At 42.0% G+C, this 13448-nt stretch overlaps 1 long non-coding RNA gene across 1 annotated transcript in view; it reads right to left on the reverse strand.

The window, feature by feature from the left end:
• The window catches only part of LOC309840637, a 28860-nt gene extending 16140 nt beyond the window's left edge, over positions 1-12720 (reverse strand). The window contains exons 1-2 of the long non-coding RNA XR_014298727.1: positions 12599-12720; positions 6762-6879 (exon numbers count right to left, since the gene is read on the reverse strand). This is a non-coding gene — a long non-coding RNA (uncharacterized lncRNA). The remainder of the gene's footprint in view (positions 1-6761; positions 6880-12598) is intronic.
• Positions 12721-13448: the final 728 nt, after the last annotated feature.

Genomic DNA, 13448 nt, shown 5'->3' on the forward strand with positions numbered 1-13448 from the left:
ACTCTCCCATCTGAGTACTTTGTAGACAAGGAGGCTATGCGAAATTCTGGACTTCTCTGGGGTTTACAATGTCTTCGGGTCATGTGTGAGGAAAGCAGGTGCCAGATCATGTGTTTTCTGTCTTTAAGCTTCTGTCATCCCATCTACTGGTCTACCACCATCCTATCTGATCCCAGAGAAACGGGGGAAGGTCATTTGTATCTGCCCTTCGCCTCCCTTCCTGACTCCCCTCTTTCACCCAACACCTTCTGAAAGGTCTTCTGATTGCCTCTTCCCTCGAGGAAGGGATATTCCTTATGTCATCAACTCCTCATTCCAGCCTTTCGGTCTGCCCTATTAAAAAAAAACATTATGGGAAAATAAGCAGAATTTTTAAAAGGCAAAAATATAACAAGAGTTGCTTTGAAATATTCTCTCTGACACAGACAAAGCAGTGAGTTGTCAAAGGAGGTTGTGTGAAACACTTGATAAGGTGCTTGAAGTTCAGAGGAATTCAAGGAGGGAGCAATCAGCAAAGTTAAGATAATCCAGGAAGGCTCCCTGAAGCCATTCGGTTTCAGGCTGAGTCTTAAAAATTTTCTATTCTTTGGACAAATACAAAAACCTGAAGCTGGCACTGCAGGAGGGGAAGAGCAGGTGAGCCGTGGCCTGGTGTGTGGAAAGCTTCCTGTGCATCCCCATTTGGAAAGAGCAACATGAGGCAAGGTGAGAGAGGGCACTGATGGCCAGCTCACGACAGACTTTGAAAGCCAGACTAGGTGCAGTGAAAAGCATTGCCTTTTCATCCTTGCAAGAACTCCATTAGGTAGGCAATTCCTGTATCTGCATTTTACAGACGAGGACACAGGGGCTCCAAGACATTCAATGGCTTAAGACCAGAGAGTTGGTTAGTTGCAAAACTTTTGGTCACCAAGTCTCAGTCTTCACACAGACAAAATGACCGGCCAGCACTTTCATCTTCCCCCACGATGTCTTGGTGAGAAGTTGTATCCATATACCCAGAGTCATTTTCAGACGCACACACACACACACACATATGCACACGTACGTGTACACACAGAGTTAGTCTAAGGTCAGCACAGACTCTTCAGCTTAGACTTTCCTCTTTGTTTTGTGGGCATGGCAGATACTGTGGGTGCTGATGGTTGAAGGCATACTGAATCTTCTCCCCGACATTTCCACAGTATGTAGTTTTCTAAGCAAATCCCTTTCCATAGGCCACAGGCTCTGAAAACATGACTACACGAGGTACAATTACGTGATGTTGCTGTTACAAGCCCCATTCAATTTACTTGGAAATGCCATTAAGAATTGCTTCTATCAGAGTACAGGCCTTGCAAGTGAGAGAGGTCTGTTGGATTGTTGCTCCAGCTGATGGGCCATCATTGCTTTAGGCCATGGAGGGAAACCAGGCAAGGCGGGGAGGGCAGCCCGGCGAGAGGCTTTGGACAGGGCATGTGGGGAGGCTCCCAGACACAGGAGTGGTGGATAAGGGGCTCAGCAGGGACCAGACTAAGTCGGAACTTCCCTCCCAGCCTCCAGTCTGGGCTCCCAACTATCTTTATGATGACTAAGACTCTCAAGGCAGTTCTCCCTCTGTATTCAACATCTTTACTTGGAAAATTGATAAAGGTCTAGGTATCCTTGAAATGTTCACACTCTAAGTTTCCCTTAGTCTAATTCTAGACACTTCATCACAATTAGGTTAAGTGTGTCTATTCTCAATCCCAATCAATTTCTAGCATAGATGTGTGGACTGTTTGATTCACGTTTCTTCTTTCCTTCTCACTTCCTATTTTTAGCTTTTTCTCTTCAACCGCTCTCAGGAAATGGGGCAGAATTCTCAACTGACTCGGTATCTTAATGGACTCCTGCTTCTCCTGCTCTTTTCTTGTTTTTAAACCTATTTACTTAAATTATGTAATCCTCGCTATAAGAACGAGCCCTTTCTTCTCTAAATCCTGAACCAGTGGATTCGAGACAATGAGCAAAGTGTATTAAATGTCAGTACTTTTCAGCAAATATTCGCCCTGGGGTGTCCCACCCAGGAGGCCATCCTTGGCCTAGGTGCTCACAAGCAGGCCGCTACATGAACTCCGAGCTCCCTCCAGCTCTCAGATTCTGTAAGGCAGGCTAGTTCCACTGGGTTTGACAGAAGCAGTAGCTCAGCATTTTCCTGCCTCATTTTCTGCACTGGACTGCATATTGAGCTCCTTTCCAGTCTCTGTCCCCAAGAAGAGTTGTCTGTCCAGAGGGGTGCACTGGCATATTATTGCTTTTTCTTAACTTTTGAGCAACTTGTTCTGAAGGAGCAGGAGGCTGGCTGGCGCCTTGCACCACCCCCCTTCACCCGCTCCCCTCCATATGTGTAGCATTCCTCAGGCCCCTGACTGCCATAAAACGATAGTTAACTTGCAGAGATCACAGTCCTGCAAGGTAGGAGTCTTCCTTGGTTTGCAAGTGTCCTTGAGATTTACAACAAAGAAGTTACCTTATCAATAGCCCAATTTCCAGGGACACAGAACTCAGTTCCTCAAGCCCTAATGTCACCCTCCCCTCCATGGAAACGGAAGGAGGCGGAGATAGAAGGAAAAGTAAATAAAGTTAAATTTCTTTTAAACCTAAATCTCATTAACAAGGATGCTTGATAGCAGGAATGTAACATTCCACCAGGAGACTCCCAATTGTCTTTACTTGATAGTAACCAGGCCTTCAATATCCTGATAGTGCTTTTTTCTGCATGCGTGGGCTAACCCGCCAGTTCTGCTTCTGTAAGATTGGTTTGTCTGCTTTCGCGCGGGGTCCCCTGACCCAATTCACTGACGCCAAGTATGCCTGTTCAAACTGTCAATCAATCAGCTCAGCCCCACCCGAAGCTTGTTTGTACCTGTCTATAAAAACCCTGCACCAACCCAGCTCTGGACCTCTCAGTGTTATCGGCAACGAGCGCCGCAGAGGTCCAGGATCGAACCTGCAATAAACGACCCTTGCTGATTGGCTTTGACTCACGTCTCTGGTGGTCTTTTAAGGTGGGGGTAATACTCTATTGGCATTTCAGTTCACTTGCCACATCAAATTTCTATTTTACACCACATCCCCCTGCACAGATGGTCCTCAGAACACATTGTTTTCCCACACCTTTCGACATTTAGACACTAATCTCTCTGCCTGAGACACTGCTCTCCTAGAAAACCACCCTTGGAAAGCCTTCCCTAAGTATCCCCGCAAAAGTACAAATGCTCCTTTGTGCTCTCATCATACCTTATCCCTGCAGCCCACTTTTAAGGTAGTCTTCATACTGGAATAGAATCACTCGCTTGCACATGTGTTTCAAGAGATGCTGAGGTGTGGGAGAATAGGAACTGTATTAGTCAAGGTCTCCAAAGAAACAGAACCAACAGGATGTGTGTATATATAGAGAGAAAGTAATTTATTTGAAGAAATTGGCTTATGTTATTGTGGAGGCTTGGCAAGTTGAAAATCTGATGGGGGGTATGGTAGGAGTTGACAGGCTGGACACTCAGGAAAGAGTTGCAGTTTGAGTCTAAAGGCAGTCTGCAGTCTGCCGTCGAACCAGGAAGAGGCGATGTTCTCTGGCTCAGGGAAAGAGGTCAGCCATTCCCTCAGTCAAGGCATTCAACTCATTGGATGAGGCCCACCCGTATTAGGGATGGCAATCTGTTTTACTCAAAGTTGATTGATATAAATCTCATCCAAAAACACGCTCACAGAAACATCCAGAATAATTTTTAACCAAATATCTGGGCCTCAGGCCCAGACAAGTTGATTCAGAAAATTAACTATCTCAGGGACTTTTTTTTCTGCCTTTGACATCCTCAAGAGCCAACAAAGTCTCGATAGAATTTTCGTTGTCTCAGAGACTTAAAACATCCAGGGTAGTATGGCGGACACATTTCTTTTGGACTTATCAGTAGACTTACAAAATACCCTTTTTTGAAATAAAGATTTTATTTATTTATTTAATCATTCATTCATTCATTTATTTGAGAGAGAAGCAGACTTCCTGTTGAGCAGGGAGCCCATGCTAGTGCTCAACCATAGGATCCTGAGATTATGACTGAAGACGAAGGCAGACACTTAATCAACAGAGCCAGCCAGGCAAATACCCTCTATAAAGTAGCAGTATTCTATTCAGGAACTGATAGAAAATCTGAACCTGTAGGCAAAAATGTTAGGAATAAATCCCATTAAGACAAAAATGAGCCTCTGTCCAGAGATGAGAAAGGATATGTCATGACCATCCCTAAAACAGAGACCAGGTGATATATATCCTCTTCCAGCTGGTCCTTCTTTAAGAGCCCTGAGCGGCAATAGAAATTTATCTAGCAAGGACCTTCAAACTAATCCATGGGTACAGTCTGCACCTTTTCTGCCATTCCTGTTACTCTTAAGCCACATGAACCACGAGAAGACACAGTAATTGATGGAGTTTTGTCCAATAAATTCAGAGAAGCCACATTCCCACTTCCTCATCCTTTGGTCTGTGTTTGACTCCTTAAGCCTTTATGTCCCCTGGATGCAGAGGGAGAAGGGCAGTGGATTGGGAGTGCCATTGTAAACTGTACCAAGATTATACTTAAAAGTAACAGAATGATATCATAATATAGAGACCACATGTGGGCATTGGATCCAGCCAGCAATAGAAGAAAATACTCCTCAAGTTGCTCAAGGATTTTATTTATTTATTCCAGCCCCTTGTTTAATGCCATTAGTGAATTGAGTGCTACTTTGGGTCTCATTTTTGTGGTTTTAATGTAGCTGCATAGTTTTCAAGAAGAGCAAAGTGAATGCTTATTCATTCATTCAAAACACATTTATTGATGCCCTATGTTAAGCCATGAAGATGAGTAAGAACCAGCTTTTGCCTTCAAAGAGCCTGGTAGGTGGAGGCAGCCAACTACAGATGGCTTGGGAGCATTATGTATGTTAACAAAAAACTGGAAACTAACCAAATGTCTGCATTAAAGAATAGAAAAATAATTAAGAAGTAGGCCTATAATCCCTAAACTTTGGAAACTCAAAGTGACTTCATAACTTATTTGGCAGCAGAGCCTGACATGAAATAACATGAAGTTATTTAGTGTCTGTATCATTCCTCTTAGAGTAAATACTTTCTACATTTTAACCAGAAATATTCATGTGTTTGATTACAAATGTCTGTCAAGACTCTTTTTGGAAAGTTATGTAATTGATGCAATATATATCTTATTACCTTTCTAAAAGCAACCCAAAAAAGCTTTATTTGGGGCATATCTGGCTGGCTCAGTCAGTAGAGCATGCAAATCTTGATCTTGGGGTTGTGAGTTCAAGCCCCACATTGCGTGTAGAGCTTAAGAAAGATATGGAGGGAAGGAGGGAGTGGGTGAGAGAGAAGAGGAAAGGCAGAAAGGCAGGCAGCCAGGCTATATTTATTTAGAAACATATCTGGTCCCAGGGATTTTTACTAAAGCCTGAGACCTGTATACTCATACAATGGGATTCTACTAGCAATGAAAATGAATGAGTTATGTATCAACACAGTTGAATCCCAAAGGCATACTGAATGAAAGGACCAAGTCACAGAACAAAATATTCAGTATGATACGTGTTTCCTGAAGTTCAAATCCTAACACACTTAACCCTGTATGGTTTAGGAATATGCATGTTTTAACAGTAAATAAAATTGTAACTAAAAACAAAGAAGCCATAAACACAGATTCTGAATAGGGGTTCCTCTGTGAGGGGGAGGGACCCACAGTTTAAAAGTGGTGGAATAGTTGGTGCATTGGCAGAATTCTGGCACAAATGTTTCAGGAAGGGGCATCTGCATGGCTCAGTCAGTTAGGCGTCTGCCTTCAGCTCGGGTCACAGTCCCAGGATCCTGGGATGGAGCCCCGCATCAGGCTCCCTGCTCAGTGGAGAGCTTGCTTCTCCTTCTCCTTCTCCTGCTCCCCCTGCTTGTGCTCTCAGTCTCTCTCACTGTCTCTCTCTCTCTCTCTGTCAGATAAATAAATAAATAAATAAATAAATAATATATTTTTTAAAATGCTTAAGGAAGTCACTGCAGGCAGGATCCCCACTTGGGGCCTGTGAGAGAGAGCATAGGAAGAGAGCCAGTTGGGGTAGGAGATGGAGTTCTGGACTACTATAGTCCTCCTACAATGGCTTCTTTGCAAAACTGTTGTGTTGAACCCATGTCTAACTCGACTGGTGACATGGTTTTCTAAGTTTTTCTTTCCCTTCGCCCTAGTTTTAACCTCACATGCCCTGGTTAGACTAAAGTGGAGTTGTTTCAGACAGGAGCTGGCAATAGGGAAAGGGCTAAAAATAAAGGCTGCGGTTGTTTAGGGAGCTCTGATGAGTAGGGATGCAGTTAATCATCTCCTCTCACCAGGAAGCCAAGGTATAATTGATTCATCTCTAAGTTTGCATTCCTGATGTTATGAGCATTTCAAACAATTTATGAGAATTGCTAATGAGAATGCAAACCAACTTGATATTCAGCACAGTTAGCCTCATTAAAAACTCATCACAATCTCTACTCACAGTCCCCCACCTCATTCTACTTTTGCACACAGAAGCTGCCTCACTGGATCTAACTGTGATGAGTGGAGCCTGAGTATGAAATTGCAGAATTCTTAAATGTCATAAACTTGACAGTCAGATGGCAGTGCCCACAGTAGTGCTTAGGGAAGATGTAGATGTGATTAGGAACAGTAGGATGATGGAAAATACTATCACATATCCTCATGGTAACTCACTGCAGATTTTCATTCTTCTGTTTATCCACTCATCCTTTCCTTAGACAATGTTCCAGGCGCTGCTCCAGACACCACAGGTTCAGAAGTTGAATGTGGTCCATGCCCTTAAAAGTGCTCCCTGTTAGAAATGAATATAAACAAGAGAATAGATTATTATAAGCATTATAATCAGTACTGTTATAAACACAAGGGCCACCCCCTGGACAATTCTATAGAATAAATAGACTGCTGTTTATTCACAGAATAAAACTAACTGTGCTCCTCAGAGAAGTGTGTCAAGGGTTTTGCTAAAATACAAGGAGGTACTGGGCAAGGACAGAAAGTCTCCATTAGAAGATGGTATTGACCTGAGTTTTGAACAATGAGTAGCAACTGGTCGTGTGAAAGGAAAAGGGGAGAGAAGCATGAAGGAACAGTTTTGTTCTTCAAGAAATAAAGTTTTTTCTTCAGCTTGAATTCTTGGACCATTCCTTTCATTCTTGAGAAATTTTTAGGTGTTAAGAGTAATTTAGGTGTTAAGGTGTAATTTCCATTTGGACGAGAGAAATTTCCTCAGGGTCTACCAGACCAAGTATATGTAAGTATCCTGGGCAATCTTGAAGTTAAAAGCCTCTTTGGGAACAAATAAATGTGAAGAATAATAAAAATAGCTTCTCTGAACTTGAGTGCCCACTCTGCACCAGGCCCTAGATGGGACACTTGATAAATAACCTTTCAATGAGTCCTTGCAAAAACGTGAAGTGCTGTGCTTTCTAGATGTTGCAGCTGAGGCTCAAAGCAATTGTTCACCTGCCCTAAGTCACAGAGATAATAAGTGAGGGACTTGTTTTGTTGGATATCAAAGCTTTGCTTCTGAAAAAATGAATTAAGAAATAGTAAAGCTTTAAGAAGCCCTACAAAGGTCTCGCTCTTGGGGATCCCTCTCCTTGTGGCTGTACAGGAGAATCTAACCCACCCGTCACCTCCCATGACCCACTGAAGGACCCACCTCTCCTCCCATAAATGTAATCAGAGTAACATAATAGTTTTAAAATTGTATCCTTTTAGACCCTTATCTCAAGTGAAGCACATTTTGAGAAGCATTTCCAACACTTCTTTACAGGTACAAACCATCTGAATAACTTCCAAAGAAACCACCAGACAAAAACTCAGCTTCAATAACTTAATTAGAAGTTATTGTGTGTAGTGGATTTTATTACTGGTGAGACTTTGACAAATAGGTCCCACTTTCTCCAGGGTATAACAGCAGAAACCTAGAAAGGACATTGCCCTATAGCTCAAGGGAATAAATAAACAACATTGATACGGAACCACAGTACCCTCCAGCATAAACAACAAAAATAAGCCTTGGCTTTCTCTTTTAAAAATTCTGAACCCTCGCTTCAGCAAAACATTTCTGAATCAGAAGCTTGAATAAAAAGACGTCCTCCTGTAACAGTTAAGGTTCTTGAGAGAAACAGAACCAATAGACTGCACATATAGAGAAAGCAAAATTTATTTTAAGGAATTGGCTGGTGCGATTGTGGGGGCTGGCACTCCCAAATCTGCAGGACAAGCTGGCAGGCTGGAGACTGAAGGAAGAGATAGTGTTGCAGTCTTGAGTGTGAAGGCCATCTGGAGGCAGAATTTCTCCTTCTTCACAGGACCTGTCTTTTCTCTGAAGGCTTTAAACAGATTGAATGAGGCCCATCTCATTATAGGGCAATCCTCTGTACTCAGAGTCTACTGATTTAACTGTTCATCATATCTTAAAAAAAAACAAAAACAAAAAACCACCCTCACAGCCACATCCAGACTGGTGTTTGACCAAATAACTGAATACCACTGCCCAGCCAAGTGGACACATAGAATCAACCATCACATCTCCCATTTCCCAAATCTTGGTAAATGGCAGGACCTCACAAATGACTGGCCAAGTAAGAAACATGAAATCTTTGAGATCCTTTCTCTTCCCTCACCCCGTATACCTGACACTATCTCCCAAAGATTTCTAGACTTAGCTCCTTCCTCCTCATCCCCGTACCTCCCACCAAGCAAATGCCTCCTACCTGATTTATTAAAATGGCTACCCAATAGGTCTTCTTGCTTCCTTCTCTTACATTTTGAAACCATTACACTCATTTCCCATCTTAAAATGCTTCGATGATTCTTCATCGTTTTCCAGATAAAATCCAAGCTCCCTAAATCATGACCTACAGGCTCCTCATGATCTGGCCCCTGTCTACTTTCCTGCTTCATCTCCCACCTCTTAATCTTACCCCAAACCTGGACAGCTACTTGCAGGTGCCAAACTCTCCGTGAATTTTTCATATTATGGTGACAGTTCACATGCTGCTCCCTGTACTAGCAATGTCTTGTTCATCTGGCAAATGCCTGTTCCTCCATTATCACATCCCAAATTTCCCTTCTTCCCTGATCATGCCCACCTTTGCCACCCACACCACGTACTATGCATAGTAACATTCTCCCAAGTTCCCATAGTACCTGGCTTATACTTTTATTGATCACATTTCATATACACACAGTGTATCTTCATGTGCTTGTCATCACCATTAATATGCCATCCTACTAAAAGATTAGATTTTTATCTTTGTTTATCTTTGTACTCAGTTCAAAAGACAAAGCCCAAGACAGTGCCCATCACTTAGCAAATACCTAACAAATGTTTGCATTGGCCTTTTTGTTTGTAATCATCTCCTTCTAGAACTAAACCCCTTAAAAATGAGAAAAAATAATTGCATGTTTGTTTTACCTCATGCCTGGCATAATGCCCCATGTACAGGAGCTAATAAAGAGTTGCTCAATGAGTGGGCCCCTTTGCTGTTAAATTTAATCATCTCAATCTCAAATATTCTCTCAATTTTTCTTCTACTGAAGTCTTCAGCTAGGTAGAAAGGCTCTTGTTGGCAGGAACTGGTCTTCTACTTCTTTGGTAGCTCTTTCCTCTCTTTACCCCCATCCATCCTAGGGCAGGTACAATATTGGACACATGCTAGAGACTCAACTGATACTTGCTGATTAAATGATGAAGAGGTTTTACACCTACTCTTGTGTGTTTCTTTCTCTGAGTCAGAGCTTCCTTGTATCAAAACTTATCCCTGAATCCTTTATAGTGAACTGTCGAAAATCAGGTCAAGTGAGTCTATCCAACGTAGGCCACTCTGTCCAGGAGAGATGGAGTTCACCTCTCTTATGATTAACCTGTACACGTCTCAGGAAGGCACACATCCATTCTCTCCAAGAGGATTATAGTTTATCCTGATGCTCAGATGAAGGATGAGGGCAGGGAGAGTCAGATGGAAGAAAGCCTCTGTGGAAGAAGAGAGTTCGGTGTATCCTGGGATTAAAATGAAGCCAGAGCTTCATGAAGTTGTGGCTTCATCTAGAACCAATAAGTAATAGCTCACCCTAAACCAAGTGACTCACTGGTACCTCTTGGGCAAGTATCACCTGGAAGGTAATAAGCCCTTTACATCAAGAGTCTTTGATCAGACTTCTGGGCAGCCTAGCCACATGCACAGCTCACGATCTGGACTTCCATATCTCATTCCCACTTTGATGCCTCACTTCTCTATTCCATTTGACTGTATCTTCTGTTTCCACGTCCAAGGCCAAGCCTGTAGGATCTACAAACAAATATGACTTCTTCAATGTGACCCTCTTGAATGTGGTTTTATAGGATAAGCAGTGTATCAGAATGAAAAGAGCAGGGGCTATGGATTAAAACAGATTTAATAATAGCCACTCCATAGATAGTGTCTTAGTCTGTTCAGACTCCTATAATGAAATGCCATAAGCTGAGTGCCTTTTAAACAATGACATTTACTTCCTATTGTTCTAAAGGCTGGAGAGTCTAGGATAAAGGTACCAGCAGATTCAGTGTCTGGTGAAAACCCACTTCCTGGTTCATAGGATGATGCCTTCTTGCTGTGTCCTCACCTGGTAGAAGGACTAGGGATATTTCCGGGGTCTCTTTTATAAGGGCATTCATCTCATTCATGAGGGCTCCACTGTTATGACTTCAGCACCTCCCAAAGGCCCCACTTCCAAATATCCTGTTGGCCTTTAGCTTCAACATATAAATTTTAGGTGGACACAAACATTCAGACCATAGCAGGGTATTTTTGTGTATTAGATGAGATAAACAAGAGTAGTTGTTATCATCATCATTCACCCCATTCTCCATCTGTATTTCTTGGTCCTCCAGCCTAGGGGTAGATGGGCATAGAGCCAGACCCAGCCAATTGTCCCATCCTTTCCTTCTGGCCACAGTAATTAGTTGACAAATGGGCATGTGGCCCAGCCATAACAAATGAGCTCAGTATTTATGAGGTTTAAAAATGGATAATGGGAGATTAAGTCTCACTTTTCTTTGGAGTCATAAGCTCTAACAATGATATAATACTCAAAGAACAAGCTCTATAGCCATCTTTACCACCACATAGAAAGTCCCTGGTTGAGAATTAAGCCAAAGACGAAATCTAACCCAGGCATACAGGGACTTTGTCTTCATATGTCTGAACTTCAGAATCCAACAGTACCTAAAGCCAGCTCTGCTCGTAGATTTTCTAGTGCATGGACAATATATTGTGTCTTTTTTGCTTAGTCTAATTTGAATTGGGTTTTCATCACATGCAACAAAGTATAGAGCTATCTAGAAGGAGTGCATGTCCCAGATTCCAAAGGTGAGCAGTAAGGGAAAAGAATCCAAGTTCCTACTTACTACTGTTTTATTTTGTTTTGTTTTGTTTTGTTTTTCTCAGATCAGGTACTATGTGGCCTTTCTGAAAAACTGTACTTTCTAAAATTTACTGAATCATGTGTTATTTATCAGGAGGATATATAACAGGAAGGTTGAATAGAAGTTTTATACAAAAGGATCTACAACATTTCTCAGCTAACAAATCAGAAAAACAGAATCATGTCTATAGATCCATCCATCTGTGTATCTGTCCTGGTCTGGTCAGGAAAACAGAAACCACTCTAAGCATTTCCACTCTAAGCATGAGGGACCACCTCATGATTTATCCTGATATTCAGAGATCTTAGAAGTCATGTAATTCACCCCCAACTTTGCTTAGAGAGAGAAACTGAGGTTCAGGGAGAGGGTGGGGCATGGCCAGAAGTAGAGCTCTTAGAGCCACATTCAAGTCTAGATTGCTATCTAGCCACCCGTCCCACCAGAAAAAGGGCAACCATGCATTTTCAAAGCCACCAATACTACCCCTGAGAAGCACAGACAGTGTTAAGACATTAGGCTTGAAGTATGTCCTTCTTGCATGCTGTGACATCCTGAGCAGGTGACTTACCTTGCTCCTCTAAGCGTGACCCCCAGAAAAGCAGCTTCAGCAAGACGTGGGAGGTTGTTGGAAATGTAAACTTTCAAGCCCCACACCAGACCTACTGAACCTAAATCTGATTTTAACAAGATCCCCAGACGATTTATGTACACATTGAAGTTTGAAGAATATTGGCTTAAGTTTTCTGAGCCTCAGTTTCTTCATCTGTTAAATGTGATAATACTACCTACCTCGTGAGATTGTTCCAAAAATGATCAGTAAGGTATGTCATGAACAATAAGACGCCTTGACTTCAAAGTTCTGAGACTTTCTTCAAGGAGGTTTAAAATTCAGCCATCTGGCAGCATTAAAATGAAGGAAATCTCCATACATGGCTTCGATTTAATTCACATAACTTATGGTAATGATTACAGCAGAAGCTAGAAATTATTCAAATTAAGAAACAGTGTGTTTAGTTGCTGGTTTTGGGTGGAGACTGTCTGGCTTTGCTCATTCCCTAGAGAGGCGATGTGGAGCAGGGAATTCATCCTCACTCACCTTCCGTTTCTGCATCTGTGAAGTGAAGATAATGAACCATCAGGTAGTGATGAGAATTCCATGAGATAATCCATGGGAAGCACTTGGCACAGGGCCTACCTAGCACTTGGCATGTCTCCAGAGACGACCAGCTGCCAAGACCACCATCACCCACTTTGTCACCATCATTCACAATCATGTCCTCTATTATGATGCCCAATGACTGTGACCTGGGAAGCGCTCAGCACAAACACTCCTAATGAGAGATTGCCCAGGAGCTTCTCTCTGACATGAATAATCAGTTGAAAACTTCATTTTCCTTCTATAAAGATACACTTACCAGTGGCAAGTTGATTTCTCAAGATCAGATTTCTCATATTTAAGCTTCCCTATCTCCTTACTAGTTCTCTTTGTCCTGGTTAATTAAGTGAAAAAATAATAAAAATAAAATAAAATAAGGGTTTTTGCAAAAATGTTTTGTGCAGAAAAACTCAAGAGGGTCACATGCAGCCTGCAAAATATGTTTTTTCCATCTTTTCATCTCCTCCAATGAAGCACAAATTGTAGCATTTCAGCTGTTGAACAGCTACATTCAGTTCGGAATTACTAAATTTTCATCAAGTTTTCATGCTATCTGCAATGTGAATTCTCCACAGGGGCTTTGCAGAATACTAGAATTCTAGTTACTAAATTTATTCTCCTGCCCCACAAATTATATAGAAAGAGCCACCTCCATCTTTCATATCAGAACAAGTTCCAAAAGTGGAAATTTAATCAGCTCACACTTTGGCACACATACTATATTACCTCAATACAACCCTTAGGAAGTAACTGAGTCCCAGAAACTTTGATAACTTAGTAAATGGTAACT

This window comes from Mustela nivalis, assembly GCF_964662115.1.
Source record: "Mustela nivalis genome assembly, chromosome: 9".
NCBI lineage: Eukaryota > Metazoa > Chordata > Mammalia > Carnivora > Mustelidae > Mustela > Mustela nivalis.